Below are 19,156 nucleotides of genomic sequence, written 5' to 3'. Positions count from 1 at the left end.
TATAGAGTGTTAGTGATACCACACCTGGAGTATTGTGTGCAGATTCAGTCTCCTTCCCCAAGAAGGCCACTGAGGGAGTGCAGTGAAGGTTCACTGCCAGAATTGCTTTATGGACGGCACGGTAGCACAGTGGTTAGCACTGCTGCTTCACAGCTCCAGGGACCTGGGTTCGAATCCCCTCTCGGGTCGCTGTCTGTGTGGAGTTTGCACATTCTCCCTGTGCCTGCATGGGTTTCCTCCGGGTGCTCCAGTTTCCTCCCACAGTCCAAAGATGTGCAGGCTAGGCTGATTGGCCATTCTAAATTGCCCCTTAGTGTCCCGGGATGCATAGGTTAGAGGGGTTAGTGGATAAATATGTGGGATATGTGGATAGGGCCTGGGTGGGATTGTGGTTGGTGCAGACTCGATGGGTCGAATGGCCTCTTTCTGCACTGTAGGATTCTATGATTCTATGATTCTATGTCAGGATTGTTATCCGAGGAGAGATTGGGTCGACTGAGCCTGTATTCACTGGAATTTAGGAGAACGAGAGGTGATCTAATTGAAACGTATAATATTCTGATGGGGATGGATGGACAGGATGCAGGGATGATGTTTCCTATTGCTGGGGGGGGGGGCTGCGAGTGGTCATGGTCTCCGGATATGAGATAGGCCATTTAGGATTGAGATGAAGAGAACTTTCTTCACTCAGAGGACGGTGAACCTGAGGAAATGTCTATCGCATCAGGCAGTGGAGGCCAAGTCACTGAATGTACTTAAAATAGATATAAATAGATTTTGAGACAAAAGGGATATGGGAAGAGAGTGGGAGCATGGTACTGAGGTAGAGGATCACTCATGATCACTTTGAATGATGGGGCAGGTTTGATGGACCAAATGGCCTATTCCTGCTCCTGTTTTCTATCTTTCTCTGTTTCAAATGCCTTCACTGTTGTGGTTTTGGCAGGTAGCTGGGAAAGGTTGCTCAGTGGTTACAGCTGCAGCAGCAACAGAATACAGCTTATTTTAGGTTGTCTTCTGGAAGCCGAGCATTTCGGTATTTGGTCCCATTTTATTCATCCTTATATTACTGGTGGTTTCAGCGTTTTGTAGCAATCTCCAAGGGCTTGTGAAGAAGTCCGCTGTAATCATAGTTGGTTCATAGCTTCATCATTATTTGACCTTTTGGGGGGAATTTTAATCCCCAAAGGTGGATGAATTTGGGTCAGGTAGAAAGTTAAAATGCTGAAAATTTCAGATCTAAACCCATGTTAACAGAGACAGGCCAAGAGTCAGGCAACCAAACCACACTCAGTTTGGTTGGTAAAACCATTTAGGGGCACAGTGGCACAGTGGTTAGCACTGCTGTCTTACAGTGCCAGGGACTCAGGTTCGATTCCCGGCTTGGATCACTGTCTGTGTGGGGTTTGCATGTTGTCCCTGTGTCTGCATGGGTTTCTCTCACCTGAAAAAGGAGCCTGAGACTCCAAAAGCTGGTGCTGCCAAATAAACCTGTTGGACTTTAACCTGGTGTTGTGAGACCTCTTACTGGGTTTCCTCCCACAGTCCAAAGATGTGTGGGTTAGGTGGATTAGCCATGCTAAATTGCCCCCTAGTGTCAGGGGGACTAGCTGGGGTAAATGCATGGGGTTATGGGACAGAGCCTGGGTGGGATTGTGGTCAGTGCAGACTCAATGGGTCGAATGTCCTCCTTCTGCACTGTAGGATTCTATGATTCATTTAAGGAAGATGTAATTTTTAAATTTCATTCATGGGAGGGGAACGTGGCTGACAAGGTCAGCATTTATTGCCAATTCCAAAATGTCCTTGAGATTGTGGTGGTGAACCACCTTCTGAATCGCTGTAGTCCATCTGATATACATGATGTGGAGATGCCAGCGTTGGACTGGGGTGGGCACAGTAAGAAGTCTCTCAACACCAGGTTAAAGTCCAACAGGTTTATTTGGTATCACAATCTTCCGGAGTGCTGCTCCTTCAGTGACTCACCTGATGAAGGAGCAGCGCTCTGAAAGCTCGAGATACCAAATAAACCTGTTAGACTTTAACCTGGTGTTGTGAGACTTCTTACTGTGTCCATCTGATATAGACACACCCACAGTGCTGTTAGGCAGAGAGTCCCAGGATTTTGACCCAGTGACTATGAAGGAACAGCAATAGAGTTTCAACACAGGGTGGTGCAAGTTTGGAGGGGAATTTGCAGATGGTAGTGTTCCCATGCATCTTCCCTTGTTCTTCAAGGTGGTAGGGGTCGCATGTTTGAAATGTGCTTTTGAAGGAAGCTTGATGAGTTGCTGTGATGCATCTTGTATCTGGTAAGTGGAGAGTATTCCATTACATTTCTTACTTGTGCTTCGTTTGACAATAGTAGGGTTTTGCAGAGTCTGGGAGCAAGTTACTGTGGTAAACCACTGTTAGCTTATTACCTGTATATGTGACATGCCTGGACACATCCCTGCCGGCCCTACCCGTGACTCCTCCCCCCCCGGTCCAGGTATAAAGGCGACTGCTCCCCACCCCCCAGCCTCAGTCTGGACCAGTTCATCGGCATGGGTGTGCTCCAAGTCTTTTGATAATAAAAGCCTATTTGTTCTTGCATACAAACTAGTCTTTACTCGATTGATGGTGCATCAGTTACTGACGGCAGTATTCACAGTCTCTGTCTTGTCTGTATAGCCATAGTACTTATATGGCTGATTAACTAACTTTCCAGTCATGATGACCCCAAATATATTGATGGTAGGAGATTCAGTGATGGCAATACCATCGGGTGGGCAGCGCAGGGGGATTGGTGGTGTTACATTTTCTCTTGTTGGAGATAGCCTTTGTCTGGCTGGATCTATGAGGTAAGTGCCAGGGACAGCAAGAGTGTTGCCTCACAGCTCAACAAACTACCCTGTAAATCCTATCAATCAGATACTGATCCTAAGCTCACTTGATCCCCTATAATTACTAATTCCCTATGATGATCCATCTCCTGCTTTGTCTCCATTTCCCCCATCCTGCCATGATCTCCCTGCACCCACTCGCTACAATCCCTCCGGTCCACCTGCTGCCAGTTTCTGTTCCCACTACCACGAAACCAAATTGTTCCAAGGCTGTTGGCAGGGAAGTCCTGGAGAACAAAACAAATTAACACACCTGGAGTTAAACTCCCAGATGTTTGAGTGTCCAAAAATAACTGCTCTGAACTCATGCCTTGGTAGATATTGGAGTCCTCTCCCCCATTAAACAAGCAATGAAGTATTAATTTCATCCAACGTTACTACAAATGGAAACTCTCGAGTTGCTTTAGTCACACATCATTTGATCTTCATTTAGAACAGCTACAATGTTGACTACTTCATTGACTATAGTCTTTAGCTAAAAAAAATCTAAACGACAGCTCTTTGATATGGTCAGTAACTTAACTCAACTGAAGTGAAAAGCAATTCTGTAGTTTGTAACGCATCACCGTGAAACTGTTATTTTTTTTATGGCAACAGCAATTTTCTGCAAATGATACATGTTTCATGATGAATACTAATTAAAGCTTCTGTAGAATGCTTTCCTGTATTGGCAAGGCCCTTGTAGATTTTGCATCTTAAAGGACGTAATATTACTGGAATTAATAAGATTGAAATTAACACCAAAATAAAATACTGCAGATACTGGTAATCTGAAATAAAAGCAGAAACAGCAGGAATGCACCTATAAAGAGAGCAACAGTGCTAACATTTGATGTCAGTAAGTTTTCAGCAGAACTCCATCAGAAAGATTTATAATCAACTGAGTTTAAAATTGCTTTTGGAATATCAGCATAACTTAAATGGAATGAAAACTACATTTAGTATTTGAAAAACATAGATTTGATGATGGAAAATATAAATAGGATCAACATGAGTCATGAGCATTAGTCCTACATGTATTTTGAAATTCAAATGAATGCAGGCACAAGTTTACATCGGAAAATGTTCCTTCTTATGTTATGAATGTGTCTCAGCTAGTAACACCTAACAACTGAGTTGGAAAGTTGTGGGTTGTGTAATCTAAGCTGAATTTTCGGTGCAGTACTATGCATTGTTAGAGTTGAGTTGGGTCAGATGAGATGATAATGATCAGATTCCCTTAGTTATGATGACCAATTTCAGCATCATCAAAGCAACTTGTTGTCAGATGTATTTCTGTTAGTGAGATCGCGTGTGCAAAATAGAGGTCATATTTGCCTTCCAACAATCACTGTACTTCTAATTAAGTTATCACATGTCAAGCATTTGGGACATTTACTGCAGATATGTATACAAAACTTTCTTTTGTTGTATCCTTTAGCCCATAAACCTGGGAATCCATGACAGGGTAAAGCATCACGCTAATTACTAGGATTTCTGTTGCTTCCCATTTTTTGAACATTTCGGTTTATGATCCAGTTCTGTAGAAAGTTGGTAGTCTTAAGATAAATACTGGTCCCATCTTACTTTGAGTCTCAGAGTTTTAGCAGAAACACTATTACAAAGCAGATCTATCCCAACTTTGACAGAGGAAACAAAGAGCCTTTTATTTATAAACAACCATTTAATCCACCTGTTAATCCTGATTTTTTTTATTGTTGTGTAGACAATAATCTAAGAATTAAATTTAGAAATGACGATAAATGTGTGAGGAATTATGTGGACACCTGTCCTTTTGGGTATAGTCTGCTGAAATATTTCTGAGGGTTTTTTCTTCAAAAAGATGGTTCCATATTGTAGCTACGGGCAAACGTGTGTAATTATAGTGCAACCTTTTACATAGGTATTTTCCATTACGGAAAGTGTAAATTTCAGTGGGAAATGTTGAAGGAAGTATGCACTGCTCTATGATTTGTCACATATCATTTGATCTTCATTTAGAACAGCTACAATGTTGACTTCTTCATTGACTATGGTCTTTAGCTAAAAAAAATCCAAACAACAGCTCTTTGATCAATAATCAAATATTATTGATCAAATAATTGATCAACTATTATAGATTTGTGTATATTTGTCATTTGCAATTTTAAAATAATTTTGTTCATCCATCTTTATGATTTGTTTTTTGTATACTGCATCGCTCAGGATCTTGCTTCCTTCTTTTGTAGTTTTGCTCACGTGCATTGTGACCAGGTTCTTTTAACTCTGCATCATTCAAGATGGATTACTACTCACTCTGGTAAATTCCTCAATTCAAAGTCTGTAGTGAAACTTGTTCAACTGTTTCTTGATTTTTTTTTTTTCTTTTTGGCATATGTCTCTCTGGCCTAGCTTCAGCTGCTTTTAGTCCTTCACATCTTGAAGATTCTTTTCGAGGTTCATTGTTTAAAATGCCAACTTCCATATCACCGCTGATCACCATGTCGCATTACCTCTGCGGATAACCAATTTATGTTGTGGTGCCACTGCTGAGCATCTTGATGTGTTATAGGTTCATTTAACGTCTCAATGATGAGATTTTGAGACTTGCATGTTTAAACATGAACCATTTATTGTTCATCTTTAACTATTTACAGATCCCAATTACTGTCACGCATGATGCTACTCTCTTCATGCAGGCTGCATCTATTTGTTCTATGAGTCTATTACCACATGACTCTATACATCAGGCTGTGAGTATTCTCAGTCCCATGATAACTCCTGCTCTGCTGAGCACCTTTTCATTACAATGGCATGCAAGCACATAATACAACACTCACCATGTGCTGTGAATTAATACATTGTTAGTTTGGTGCACTGATTGTAGTTAATGATATTGCCTCTTGAATAGTCATAAACATTCTCATAACAATATCGTTCCAAAATCTTTTCAAATAATATAACAATGTACCATCCCTCTTTCCTTTAAAAAAAAATGCCTACTTTTTATAATATGTCTAAACAGAAGAAGATTAACAATCAATTATTACAATTAAACTGAAACATCTTTATAGCTTTTTTTCTTTTCTCAAAACACTATTCACGCTATCGATTAGATGGAAGGATGTTATGCCTCCAATTCACGGATTTGGAATTTGTTATGTCTTCTAGCTTCCATATGTTAGAGATAATCACACTTCAATCAAACAAAATGGTGAAACACCTTCAACTATATTTCTTGCTGCTCTCCGTGTGGCTGGTTGTTACTCAGCACATGACTGTAGTATACCAATGAATGTGGTACCACCAAGACATATATTCACATAACAATTTGTTTCTACTTCTTTGTGGATAGTAAAAGAATGTGTCATGGATCTGCCCAGCAACAGGTAAAGACCTGCCCAGCGACAGCAGTAAGCAGCATTCAAAGGGGATGATGAGATGCGACCTTTCCCAGTAATGAGATTAGCAGACAGAATCCGGTGTAAATAGCTATCATCAGGAAACAGTTTACCTAGATGACTAAGGGATTAGTGGGGGTATACAGACACTAGTTTCAAGAGTCACGGATTGTGAGAGATGTAAACAACCCAAATACACAAAGGAGAAAATCGCAGAGGAGACTGGGTATAATTGCCAGCACTTGCAGAAGCAGGCAGTCTAGTTTAACATCCCATAGCCAAGAAGGATTTGTAACATCTAAGAGCAGTTTTACAGTTTAGGGTCTGAGAGGTAATTTTAACACCTTAGAAGTCTTAGAGCCAAGACAATGCAGGGATCTTTGCAAAGGCAGTTTACATATCTCCCCTGGACGAGGCGAAGACATTTCTCAGACTCGATCATTCACCTTGTATTGTGTGGTAACTATAAGCTGGATTTGACTTACAGATTCATTTAAATTGGATGTTGTCTGGGAACATGAAAGTCATGAGGAGTTCAGGGATTGCAAATGTATATTTTTTGGAAGAAGGATAATTGCTATATAAACTGTGTGTGTTTCATAGTTTGTATATTTAACTGTCTTCGGGTATTATAGTCCTAGTCGTGTGCATTTGTATTTTTTTTATTTTAATAAATAGTTTTTAGTAATTGTTACATGATGACTGGACTGGTTATTCTCACTGAGATTTCGCATGACTCCTCAGACCATTCCAAAACAAAACTATTCACCACCACAAACCGATGTTTCATGTCAGGACGCCCTCGCAGGTAACATCGTGTAGTTTGTGAGAAATGTAACATTGCTTTTCCTTTAAAAAAAAACGCTTCTTTATCAGCGTAACTCTTCCAATCACTAACATTTTTTCTAAGCTAAAGAGGATTAACAATCAGCTTTGATAAACAAATGGAATCCCTTTATTAACTTGTTTTCTGTTCTCAGAAAAAACATTATTCATGCTGTTATTCTGGTGGTAGGATGTTGTGTCTTTAACTTGTGGAGATGGCATTCATCAATCTCAGTGGTGAGATGGCATGTGCGTTTTGTTCTTAGTGTTGAAGAGGTTGTTTTTGATTTTAATAATGTTGTGTCATTTTCTGGTGACATTGATGATGTTGCATTGCTTGTTGCTGATGTAACCCCCTGCTGACAACTATATGCTCTGACCAGCTGAGCTAAGCAAAGCTGTACCTGGGATGTGCTTGATGTTATAAGGGGCTACTCTGTAAATGTTCAATTAACAGGATCCCTGAGTTCTTAGCGGTTGGTGTTGAGCTAAATTTCCTATTTACCAATAAATGTCAGTACAGGCGTGAATGAAAAGGATTAGTGTATGCAGTTGCAATCCAGAGTAATAACCTATTAATAATAGCGTGGTGCTTCCTAAAATGGTAAGTATGTAAATCTTATAATAAGAAAAGGTTCAGGACAACCATGCGAAAGGAATAACAAAAATAAATTTATTTTCTTGCATTGTTGCGTCTCATAAAACAGGTAAAGAGTCCCAAACTAAAGATTTTTCAATTAAACAGTTTCAACCCTGAGAAATGTTCAAGATATTACCAAGCGCTTGGATTTATAAACGTTGGGGCCCATACGTTGGTGCACATATGAAGAAAACACGCCCTCAACAACACACCGTTCAGTATCTGATAGTATAGTCTCCAGTTACTCACGCAACCAGGACACACACAATCCAGAAGGGTCTGCGAGCGGGAAGATGATGCAGCAGGAAAAAAAAATGCAGCAAGCTGTCCGTGTAGTGACGCAGGTCCAGTGCGCTAAAGTCTGTCCTCCTCGGCAGTGCTACTTAGCAAGTTAGCTTCAGCTAATCCTCGTTCTCTCCATTTTCTCAGTGAAAACTACGCCCGGCGTTTATAGCTGACTGTCCCTCACTGGCAGTTTCTAGCAGAAACGTCCACGCTTAAGAGTACAAGACGATGCGCTTTACACTTTTTCTCAACAGTAATGAAAATAACAAACAGGACTAAACCTTGCTGCCTTTCACTTCAAACTGGAAAAAACGAGTTACTAAACTGCGGCAAACACGAGCTTTAACTGCACAGTAATATTTGTGCCCATACTGTGAAGTATGTCAGTCGACAAATATTATTTGCCTCGACATTAAAACTGGGTTTTTACCGCATGGAAACAGCTCCTCTTCCCCACGTGTGTCTCCCCACTCCAGCTTCCTCTGCCTCCCGCCGTTTTTCTTTTTCCCTCCCCCTAAGTAATCTGATTGGCTTAAAGTGCAGCTCTCTAGAAATGGATTGGCTTAGCTTACATCACTCAAACAAACAGTATCAGTTCACGGTATTTGGCCCAGTAAACAGGATATTGAAACTCACAAGAAAACAAAGAACAATGGTAAATGTCTTTTTCATTTAATTTACCCATATTTCAAGAAAACACACTCTTTTCATTTTTCTTTCTTTTATCCTTTTATTTTCAGGTCCCTACACTGACCTGTTGAAATTGCCTCACTGGTTAGTGATGTTGTTGGTGCTCGTTTCTGCATTTCCGGGTCAGTTGTAGGTTGAACACACAAATTAGGAACAAGAGTAGACCACTCAGCCCCTCAAGCCTGCTCTGCCATTCAAGTACGCCATGGCTGATCTAAATGTAACCTTAACCCCACATTTCTATCTACCCCCGATAACCATTCATCCCCTTGTTAATATGAATGGTATGACTTCTCATTTCCTTGCATGTTTCAGGCTTGGAGTCTCAGCTTCATCAACCATTTTCTGAGTTCCAGATGTTTCATGATTGGATCCTGCACACCAGCCCGGCAAGGATTTAACATGTTTGTTGAGGTGTTGATCTTCTACCTGCTGAGGCTTGATATTGAAACATAGAGAGGGCGATCTCACCAGAATTTGGCAAAGTTTCAGTTCCGCCGAGAAATCTGGAGTGACGGCACCGGCGGAACTTCTGACCAAATCTTCAGCCTCATTGACGAAGGTTTTTATGGCCACAAGAACCACGCCACGCCCACGACAGCCTCCCTCTGATTTGCCCGACACTTCTGAACTTAATCACTTAATCAGGGGATGGCAGCCAGGAAGCCCACACTGCGTTACACAGAGGGAGCGCTCACCAAACGTCTCGACAGAGGTGGGATGCACTCGACCCCACTCCAGGAGAACACCTTCCATCCTGCCTGGGATGCAATGGCAGCTCTGGTGAGTGCAGGTTCGCTGCAGAAGAGGATGGGGCAGCAGTGCCACAAGAAGATGAAAGATCTTCTTTGCTCAGCCAAGGTAAGTGAGTCTCGTGCAGTCTTTTTCTGGACCCCATCACACACACCTCTCACCTACACTTTCATCTCTCTCTCAGCCACTTCAGCCTTTGCCAACACTTGTAAGGATGCCCTCCTCCCACCCTCCCAATCACCACATTCTCCCCCTACTCACTGCCATGCTCCTCACACTCCAGCTCCCACGCAAAACCCACGCTTGCCACACTTCATCACTACCTTAAATGTCAACACTGCCGCCTACACTCTCCCTATCTGCAGGACAGAATAAACCACAACAAGCGAGAGCAAGCACACCCAGCCAGAGTAATGCCGGAGCTCAGAACCCTAACATAATTAGAGCAGGGAGCCCTCGAGCTGGCCAGGGTGGAGAAAGAGTGCATCTGCACTGATGGGGAAGTGGAGGCAGCAGAGAAACATGAGAATCCTCAAGACATGCTGTCATTTCTCAAGTCTCAATTGAGTAATGTTCCCTCCTTCATCCCCTGTGATGCACTATTGCCATCTCCATTCTTTTGCAGGCAAGCAGCTGAACAGGCTGGACCATCCTCGCGTTGCCTGGACCCCCCCCCCCAAGACTCGAGCAGCTCCGAGAGTGGTTTCTCAGACCCCACCCTTGAAGAGGTGTCACCGCTGTCACCCACACTCAATACTAGCGCAGATACTCACACCTTGATGGGATCACTAAGTAGACAGGCTTCTGGGTCACTCACCTCACAACTGATGATCCACAGCAGGTGGAGGAAGGGATGTCCCAGGGAACTGCCACACGGAGGGATGCCAGAGGCCAGGACTCTGCTGGGCCCCTGCCCGATGATGTGCCCCTGAGCTCAGTCATCCCAGAGTTGATGGAACTGCAAAGGCAGAGTCGCGAGCATCAGGAGGGATGATAACATCCCGGACCGCAAGACCGATTGGAGGAGGCCCATCACCTCCTGTCCAAAAAGATAGTGCCGTCTCTGCAGCACAACAAGGCCAACGCTGCGAGGGTGGTGTCCACAATGGAGACTTTGGTGCAGGATGTGCACTGCATGGCAGGAGATGTCCACACCATGATTCACCTCACAACCTCCATGTCTGGGGACATGAACTCGAAGGGATGAAGATTGTCTGATGCACAGCCTCAGTCCACACATCCAGGAGACCCTGGGGGTGTCCAGCCTATCGGAGTCCCTCCTTGCTGTGAGTGACACACCTCCAGCCCCACACACCGATAAGAGCAGCACTGCAATACCCATGCTGCCCAAAAGCAGGCCAGGGCCCTCAAGGTCCCTCCAGGGGATACTCACCAAGATCATCTCAGGCAACAGGACATGAAGATCAGCAGGTCTCCACTGCAGATCCTGGGGAAGCACCTAGACATAGTGGAAGTGTGCAGAAGATTAAGAAATGGCACGCACCTAGTTGGCATGGGTGAAAGTAGGCACTAGTGTAGAGAGGTCACTACAGTATATAGTTACAAATAATAAATCACTCTGTTCACTCACAGAGCCTCCATCCTGTCATTTCATGCCATCAAGCTTGCGGACCCACGCACACACCCAGCGCTGCATTCCTGTGGAGTGTGAGAATAGCTGTGCCATGTGTCTCCCACACTGAGGACAGAGTAAAGAAGCCCTGCTGAAGGCAACCACACCCCGCCCCCCACCCCACCTTCCCCCCACCCCCCTCCCCATTCCATCCGGACTAGAGCAGTTTAATTTTGCATCCCTTCACCTGAGGAGCTGTTGAGGTGCTCCGATATGAATCCTCAGCTTCATATTTGTGGTTGTGGGCTTATTTTGCATTCTCTTCGTGATCTGAATGGTTTTGTGTCACTTGTGTCTTTTAGAAAACTACTGAATGCAAATCTGCACTTTTGTTTAAATGTCTCAAACACCTCAATGCGTCATGGCTTGCCACTTCACCATGGGCTGGTATTGTGCATTATTACTGTGGTTTTATCCATTTCATTTTCACAGAATTCACTACCTTTATTCTCTCCCTCTGGCATTAATTCAAGTGGATTTTTCTCAGTCTAATTCAGCATTTATTTTATTTAGACTGCCTGGGTTTTACTCTCAAACACCCGCTGCCGCCATTTTATGTCTTGTAATTCCCAGAAGTTCAATTACCATAAGACACAAGTGTTGGAGCTGACGTCAAATCTATTGCTCATATCTCACCATATACTGCAGAACGATACCTGATTAGCTCGGTATACAGACTTCAGTGCAGTAGTGTGTGATGTGGCATCCTAGATACTTATGTATACCTGTGCATAGCAATTGATTTCAAACTCTTTTCAAATAATATAACATGGCACATGAAGACCAGTTGGAGGTGAGGGGTATACCTGCTATTTTTAAATGTATTTTATTTTAAAGTTTGTTATTTTTAGTTCCAAATGACAGGCTCTGAGAATGAAAGAGAAAGAGACAAACTGAAGGAGAGAGAGAGAAACGGAAAACAATCAGAAAGAGGAAGAAAACTTCAACATACAGGGAAAGGTAAGGAGACTCATGCAAGAGTCATATATAAACAGGATGAAACTTAATGGAAAAGGAAAGTAGAAAGACAAATAGAAGAATGGAAATATGTGAGACAGAACAATTAAGAAACTGAAACAATAGAAAACAAGTGAAAAGCAGGAGAAAAGAATTAGAACAAATAAAGGTGGTTTTGAGGAGAAACAGACACATCTTTATCCATAAGAGAGTTCAGCAAGTAACTTTTAGAATCAAGCTATCACTTTTGCACGTCCTTACTTTGATGATTAATCCAGAAACCATAAGTTCTTATATAATTGTTGAAAACATGTGACTGGTGTAGTTTCTCATCAAAAATACCCAAATAGTATTATCGCCCTTTGAAGCTCAGGGGAAAACCTCAGAAAGGTTGAGGCATTCTTCTGAATGTTAGTTTAAATGTGATTATCTGACCTGTGGGCTATACGGTAAATGTAATGTTCACCATGTACACTTGTAGATTTCATTAAGATCTTCTGCACATCAGCAAAAAGGTCATGTTTTACGATTTCCCCTCCATACAATCATAATGAAGCATCAAATCTTTTTGCCAAGGGGGCTGCAGATCATTATAAAGAGCAGTTCAATGTAAGATTCTTGTTTTCAATGTATTGGGTTCCTCAGAAACACTAGTCCAAAGTGGTCTTCGGCGTGCCACGAGCTGACTGGTTCTCATGTTGTAAAGTTCTAAATACTTCGAATGATGAGAACGGTTTCCTTCAACCTCTGACAGTTAATTGATGATGTAATCTGCAACCAGACTTGTTCTTGAACAAAGAACAAAGAACAATACAGCACAGGAACAGGCCCTTCGGCCCTCCAAGCCCACGCCGCTCCCTGGTCTAAATTAGACCAATCTTTTGTATCCCTCCAGTCCCACTCCGTTCATGTGGCTATCTAGATAAGTTGTAAACGTTCCCAGTGTGTCCGCCTCCACCACCTTGCCCGGCAGCGCATTCCAGGCCCCATCACCCTCTGTGTAAAATACGTCCTTCTGATATCCGTGTTAAACCCCCCCCCCTCACCTTGAACCTATGACTCCTCGTGAACGTCACCACCGACCTGGGAAAAAGCTTCCCACTGTTCACCCTATCTATGCCTTTCATAATTTTATACACCACTATTAGGTCACCCCTCATCCTCCGTCTTTCCAATGAGAACAACCCCAGTTTATCCAATCTCTCCTCATAACTAAGCCCGTCCATACCAGGCAACATCCTGGTAAACCTCCTCTGCACTCTCTCTAAAGCCTCCATGTCCTTCTGGTAGTGTGGCAACCAGAACTGGGCGCAGTATTCCAAATGCGGCCGAACCAACGTTCTATACAAATGCAACATCAGACCCCAACTTTTATACTCTATGCCCCGGCCTATAAAGGCAAGCATGCCATATGCCTTATTCACTACCTTCTCCACCTGTGACGTCACCTTCAAGGATCTGTGGACTTGCACACCCAGGTCCCTCTGCGTATCTACACCCTTTATGGTTCTGCCATTTATCGTATAGCTCCCCCCTACGTTAGTTCTACCAAAATGAATCACTTCGCATTTATCTGGATTGAACTCCATCTGCAATTTCTTTGCCCAAATTTCCAGCCTATCTATATCCTTCTGTAGCCTCTGACAATGTTCCTCATTATCTGCAAGTCCAGCCATTTTCGTGTCGTCTGCAAACTTACTGATCACCCCAGTTACACCTTTTTCCAGATCGTTTATATAAATCACAAACAGCAGAGGTCCCAATACAGAGCCCTGCGGAACACCACTAGTCACAGGCATCCAGCCGGAAAAAGATCCTTCCACTACCACCCTCTGTCTTCTGTGACCAAGCCAGTTCTCCACCCATCTAGCCACCTCCCCCTTTTTCCCATGAGATCCAACCTTTTGCACCAACCTACCATGAGGGACTTTGTCAAACGCTTTACTAAAGTTCATATAGACGACATCCACGGCCCTTCCCTCGTCAACCATTCTAGTCACTTCTTCAAAAAACTCCACCAGGTTAGTGAGGCATGGCCTCCCTCTCACAAAACCATGCTGACTATCGTTAATGAGTTTATTCCTTTCTAAATGCGCATACATCCTATCTCTAAGAATCCTCTCCAACAACTTCCCTACCACGGACGTCAAGCTCACCGGCCTATAATTTCCCAGGTTATCCTTCCTACCCTTCTTAAATAACGGGACCACATTTGCTATCCTCCAATCCTCTGGGACCTCACCTGTGTCCAGTGACGAGACAAAGATTTGCGTCAGAGGCCCAGCGATTTCATCTCTTGTCTCCCTGAGCAGCCTTGGATAGATTCCATCAGGCCCTGGGGATTTGTCAGTCTTTATATTCCCTAAAAAACCTAACACTTCCTCCCTTGTAATGGAGATTTTCGCTAACGGGTCAACACTCCCCTCCGAGAAACTCCCAGTCAACACATCTCTCTCCTTTGTGAATACCGACGCAAAGTATTCATTTAGGATCTCCCCTACTTCTTTGGGGATAATTCCCCACTTTTGTCCCTGAGAGGTCCGATTTTTTTCCCTGACAACCCTTTTGTTCCTAACGTATGAATAAAATGCCTTGGGATTCTCCTTAATCCTGTCTGCCAAGGACATTTCATGACCCCTTTTTGCCCTTCTAATTCCTCGTTTGAGTTCTTTCCTACTTTCTTTGTATTGCTACAACAACACTGTATTAGTGAGAGTTCCTGATGCAGGATATTGTTTTGAACACTAAGAGCTTCAATAAACACTTACCAGAAACAATTTTTATTTGAATGAACATTTGTTTCATTGGTGTCTTTTCAAGGACCAGGACCATTCCTTTGCTTCTCAATTCCAACATACATTCCTACAGAAATGTATCATCAATACTTTTATTCCTTTATATAGTTTAATAGTTCAATAAACAACAAAACATGCTCCCTTCCTTTAAAGGGGAACTGAGAGATTTATTTCCTTTTCATACATTAGAAGGTAAATTCAGCAACCCTGTATTTTTTAGCAGGCATCCATGGACCAACTCAGAAAGCTAGACTGATACATTTTAACTCAATCTCCAACCACAGCTGTTCCAAACAGCTAGGAATGTAGAATTGATAAATTTACCCTTGGCTTTTTTTTTATTACTCTCATTACTCCTGAGCTTTGATTTTATTTTACTGGAGGTTGTGGTGAACCATCGTTGGTTACCACTGGGGGTTGTTCTTATGTTACTGTTGGGTTAGGGTGTTGTCACTGTGGGGGTTGTACAATGTTGTTGGGTTAGGGTGTTTACCTGTTGTAAATGTTATTATGGCACATCCCGTTGGGGCCCCGCCTCCGGAGGAGAGGTATAAGACCCTCTGCTCCGGCAGGACCCCTTCAGTCTGAACTCGTGTATTCGTGTTAGTAGTTCCATTGTTAGACAATAAAAGCCTTCAATACTGAAGCCTTGTTCCAGATGCTTGATTGTCGCGCATCAATTTTATTGTCTAACAGAAAACTCTCAGCTGTACAAAAAAAAGAGTATGGAACAGATCTTGAAACCAGATCGTCTGGCGTTGGACCCACGTGCGGTCGGTGCCGCTAACACCTTCGACCACTGGTGGAAGTGTTTCGAAGACGACCTGGCTGCCTCTGTAGCTATTACTACAGACAGCGACAAACTCCAAGTCCTCCACGCAAGGGTAAGCGACACGATTTATCTCGCAATTCGTGCGGCTCCCACTTACCCGAGGGCCGTCGAGCTCTTGAAGAAACGATACACGAAACCACCCAACGAGATACACGCTCGTTACCTCCTCGCTACACGACGTCGGGAGTCGGGCGAAACCATGGAGGACTACGCCAATGAGCTCCTGCAGCTTGCCAGGGGTTGCGATTGTAAAGACGTATCAGCCGAACAATACATGTACGACCTCGCCCGAGACGCGTTCGTAGCAGGGGTAGGGTCCTCGTACATCCGGCTTAAATTACTGGAAAAGGGGAACCTCGACTTGACCCAAGCGATGGAGATGGCTGAGATGCTGGAAGCGGCGTCGAAAAGCTTGGCGCTGTACCCCGAGGACCACGTGGAGTCAACGTGGCAAGAGCAAGCTCAGCTCCCTCCTCGCCCCCCAAACCCGCGCTCCCAGATCGATCCGACGACGGCGGCAGCTCCAGGTGGCCAGCGATGCTATTTTTGTGGTGGGGCCAAGCATCCACGGCAACAGTGTCCGGCAAGAACGGCAATCTGCAGCCAGTGCGGTAAAAAAGGACACTACGGTAAAGTCTGCAGGTCGAAGTCCAAAAACGGCAGTGCAGCTTGTAACCCTCCAGAACGGAGACAATCTCCTTCGGCGTCGCAGTACCCACGAGGTCCGACCACGTGTGAATCCAGGACGGCGCCATCGTGGCTGACGGAGGAGGAGGAAGACCACCAGGAGTCGCTGCGTTTGGCGCCCTCGCCCACGTGCGATTCATGGGGGCGGCCATCATGGTCCACGACGACTAGGAGCGACCAGCAGGGGTCCTCAGCATCAACATCGGCGGCATGCAGTGATGCCCAGGGGCCAACGGTGGCGTCAATCTCCCTGGACCAGACTAAGCACCACAGGCTTGAGAACTCAATGATGGATATCAAGGTAAATGGTCGAACTGTGAATTGTCTGTTTGACAGTGGGAGCACCGAGAGTTTCATACACCCTGAAACTGCTAAAAGGTGTGGACTCCGGGTTCTCCCTGCCAAGCAGACAATTTCCATGGCATCACGGTCCCGGTCTGTACCGATCCAAGGACGATGTATGGTAAATCTACAGGTACAGGGCACAATTTACGAGCAATACAGGCTCCTTGTGTTACCTCACCTTTGTGCGCCAATTCTCCTCGGACTAAATTTTATGGTCCACATGAAGAGTGTGATCCTACAGTACGGTGGGCCACTCCCTTCACTGGCAGTAGGGAATCAGCCGCAGCCTCCAAATTGCCCAAAGCGCCCCGCATGCAATCTTTCCACTCTGAAAATCACTACACCATCCCTATTTAAGAATCTGGTACCAGGCTGCAAGCCCATCGCTACTAAAAGTAGGCGTTACAGCGCTGAGGACCGGATCTTCATTAGATCTGAGGTTCAGCGGCTCCTCAAGGAAGGGATCATACAGGCCAGTGCTAGTCCGTGGAGAGCGCAGGTCGTGGTAGTCAAAAGCGGGAACAAACCTCGGATGGTCATCGACTACAGTCAGACCATTAACCGTTATACGCAGCTGGATGCGTATCCTCTCCCGCGCATTTCTGATATGGTCAATCAGATTGCGCAGTACCGAGTGTTCTCTACCATAGACCTTAAGTCCGCCTACCATCAACTCCCCATCCGCCCAGAGGACCGACAATATACGGCTTTTGAGGCGGATGGTCGTCTATACCATTTCCTCAGGGTTCCATTTGGTGTCACCAATGGGGTCTCGGTCTTCCAGCGTGCTATGGACCGAATGGTGGACCAGAACGGGTTGCGGGCTACCTTCCCGTACCTGGATAACGTCACCATCTGCGGCCATGACCAGCAGGACCATGACACGAATCTCCAACACTTTCTGCGCACCGCATCTCGCCTGAATCTGACCTATAACAGGGAGAAGTGCGTATTCCGTACGCGCAGGTTAGCCATCCTCGGATACGTGGTGGAAAACGGGGTCATCAGCCCTGATCCAGACCGTATGCGCCCCCTTACTGAACTTCCCTTGCCCGCTAGCACGAAAGCACTGAGGAGATGCCTCGGGTTCTTTTCGTACAATGCACAGTGGGTCCCCAACTACGCGGACAAAGCTCGTCCGCTCATCAAGTCCACGACCTTCCCACTTACGCCGGAGGCCCAATTGGCTTTCAAGGCTTTGAAAAGCGACATTTCGAAAGCCACGATGCACGCGGTGGATGAATCCATCCCTTTCCAGGTGGAGAGTGATGCATCTGATTTCGCCCTAGCCGCCACACTAAACCAGGCAGGCAGGCCCGTCGCGTTCTTTTCCCGCACCCTTCAAGGCCCCGAAATTCGGCACTCAGCGGTGGAGAAGGAGGCTCAGGCCATTGTGGAGGCAGTCAGACACTGGCGCCATTACCTGGCGGGGAAGCGGTTCACTCTGATCACGGATCAACGATCCGTGGCGTTTATGTTCAGCAACACGCAGAGGGGCAAGATCAAGAACGATAAGATCTTGCGGTGGAGAATTGAGCTCTCCACCTATAATTACGATATTATGTATCGTCCAGGGAAGCTCAATGAGCCCTCGGATGCCCTCTCGCGCGGAACATGCGCCATCATGCAGGAGGACCGCTTGAAGGCCCTCCACAATGACTTGTGTCATCCTGGAGTCACCCGACTCTACCATTTCGTCAAAGCCCGCAACCTGCCCTACTCGGTGGAGGATGTCAGGTCAGTGACGAGAAGCTGTCGGATTTGCGCAGAATGCAAACCACACTTATATCGACCAGACCGGGCACAATTGGTCAAGGCCACTCGCCCTTTTGAGAGGCTGAGTGTGGATTTTAAGGGCCCCCTTCCCTCAACGGACCGGAACGTCTATTTCCTCAACATAATAGACGAGTACTCCCGGTTCCCGTTTGTTGTCCCCTGTGCGGACACGTCGACTGCCACCGTCATCAAGGCATTCAGTGAGCTTTTTACCCTGTTCGGGTACCCCTGCTACATTGATAGCGACAGGGGCTCGTCGTTCATGAGCAACGACTTGAGGCAATTCCTGCTCTCATTCGGGATTGCCTCTAGTAGAACCACGAGCTACAACCCTAGGGGTAACGGACAGGTGGAAAGGGAGAATGCTACAGTCTGGAAGGCTGTCCTACTGGCACTGAAATCCAGGGGCCTTCCAGTCTCCCGTTGGCAGGAGGTCCTTCCAAATGCGCTCCATTCTATCCGCTCCCTCCTGTGTACGGCAACCAATGCTACTCCCCACGAGAGGATGTTCTCATTCCCTCGGAAGTCGTCCTCGGGGATCTCATTACCAGCCTGGTTGACGTACCCAGGACCCGTCCTTCTGCGGCGACATGTGAGGGCTCGCAGGTCCGACCCCTTGATCGAACCGGTCCAACTCCTCCACGCCAACCCTCAGTATGCCTATGTGGCATATCCTGACGGGCGAGAGGACACT

Source organism: Mustelus asterias, chromosome 17 (genome assembly GCF_964213995.1).
Source record: "Mustelus asterias chromosome 17, sMusAst1.hap1.1, whole genome shotgun sequence".
Classification (NCBI taxonomy): Eukaryota; Metazoa; Chordata; class Chondrichthyes; order Carcharhiniformes; family Triakidae; genus Mustelus; species Mustelus asterias.
The sequence above is the reverse complement of the archived record's forward strand: the minus strand, read 5'-3'. Positions refer to the sequence as shown.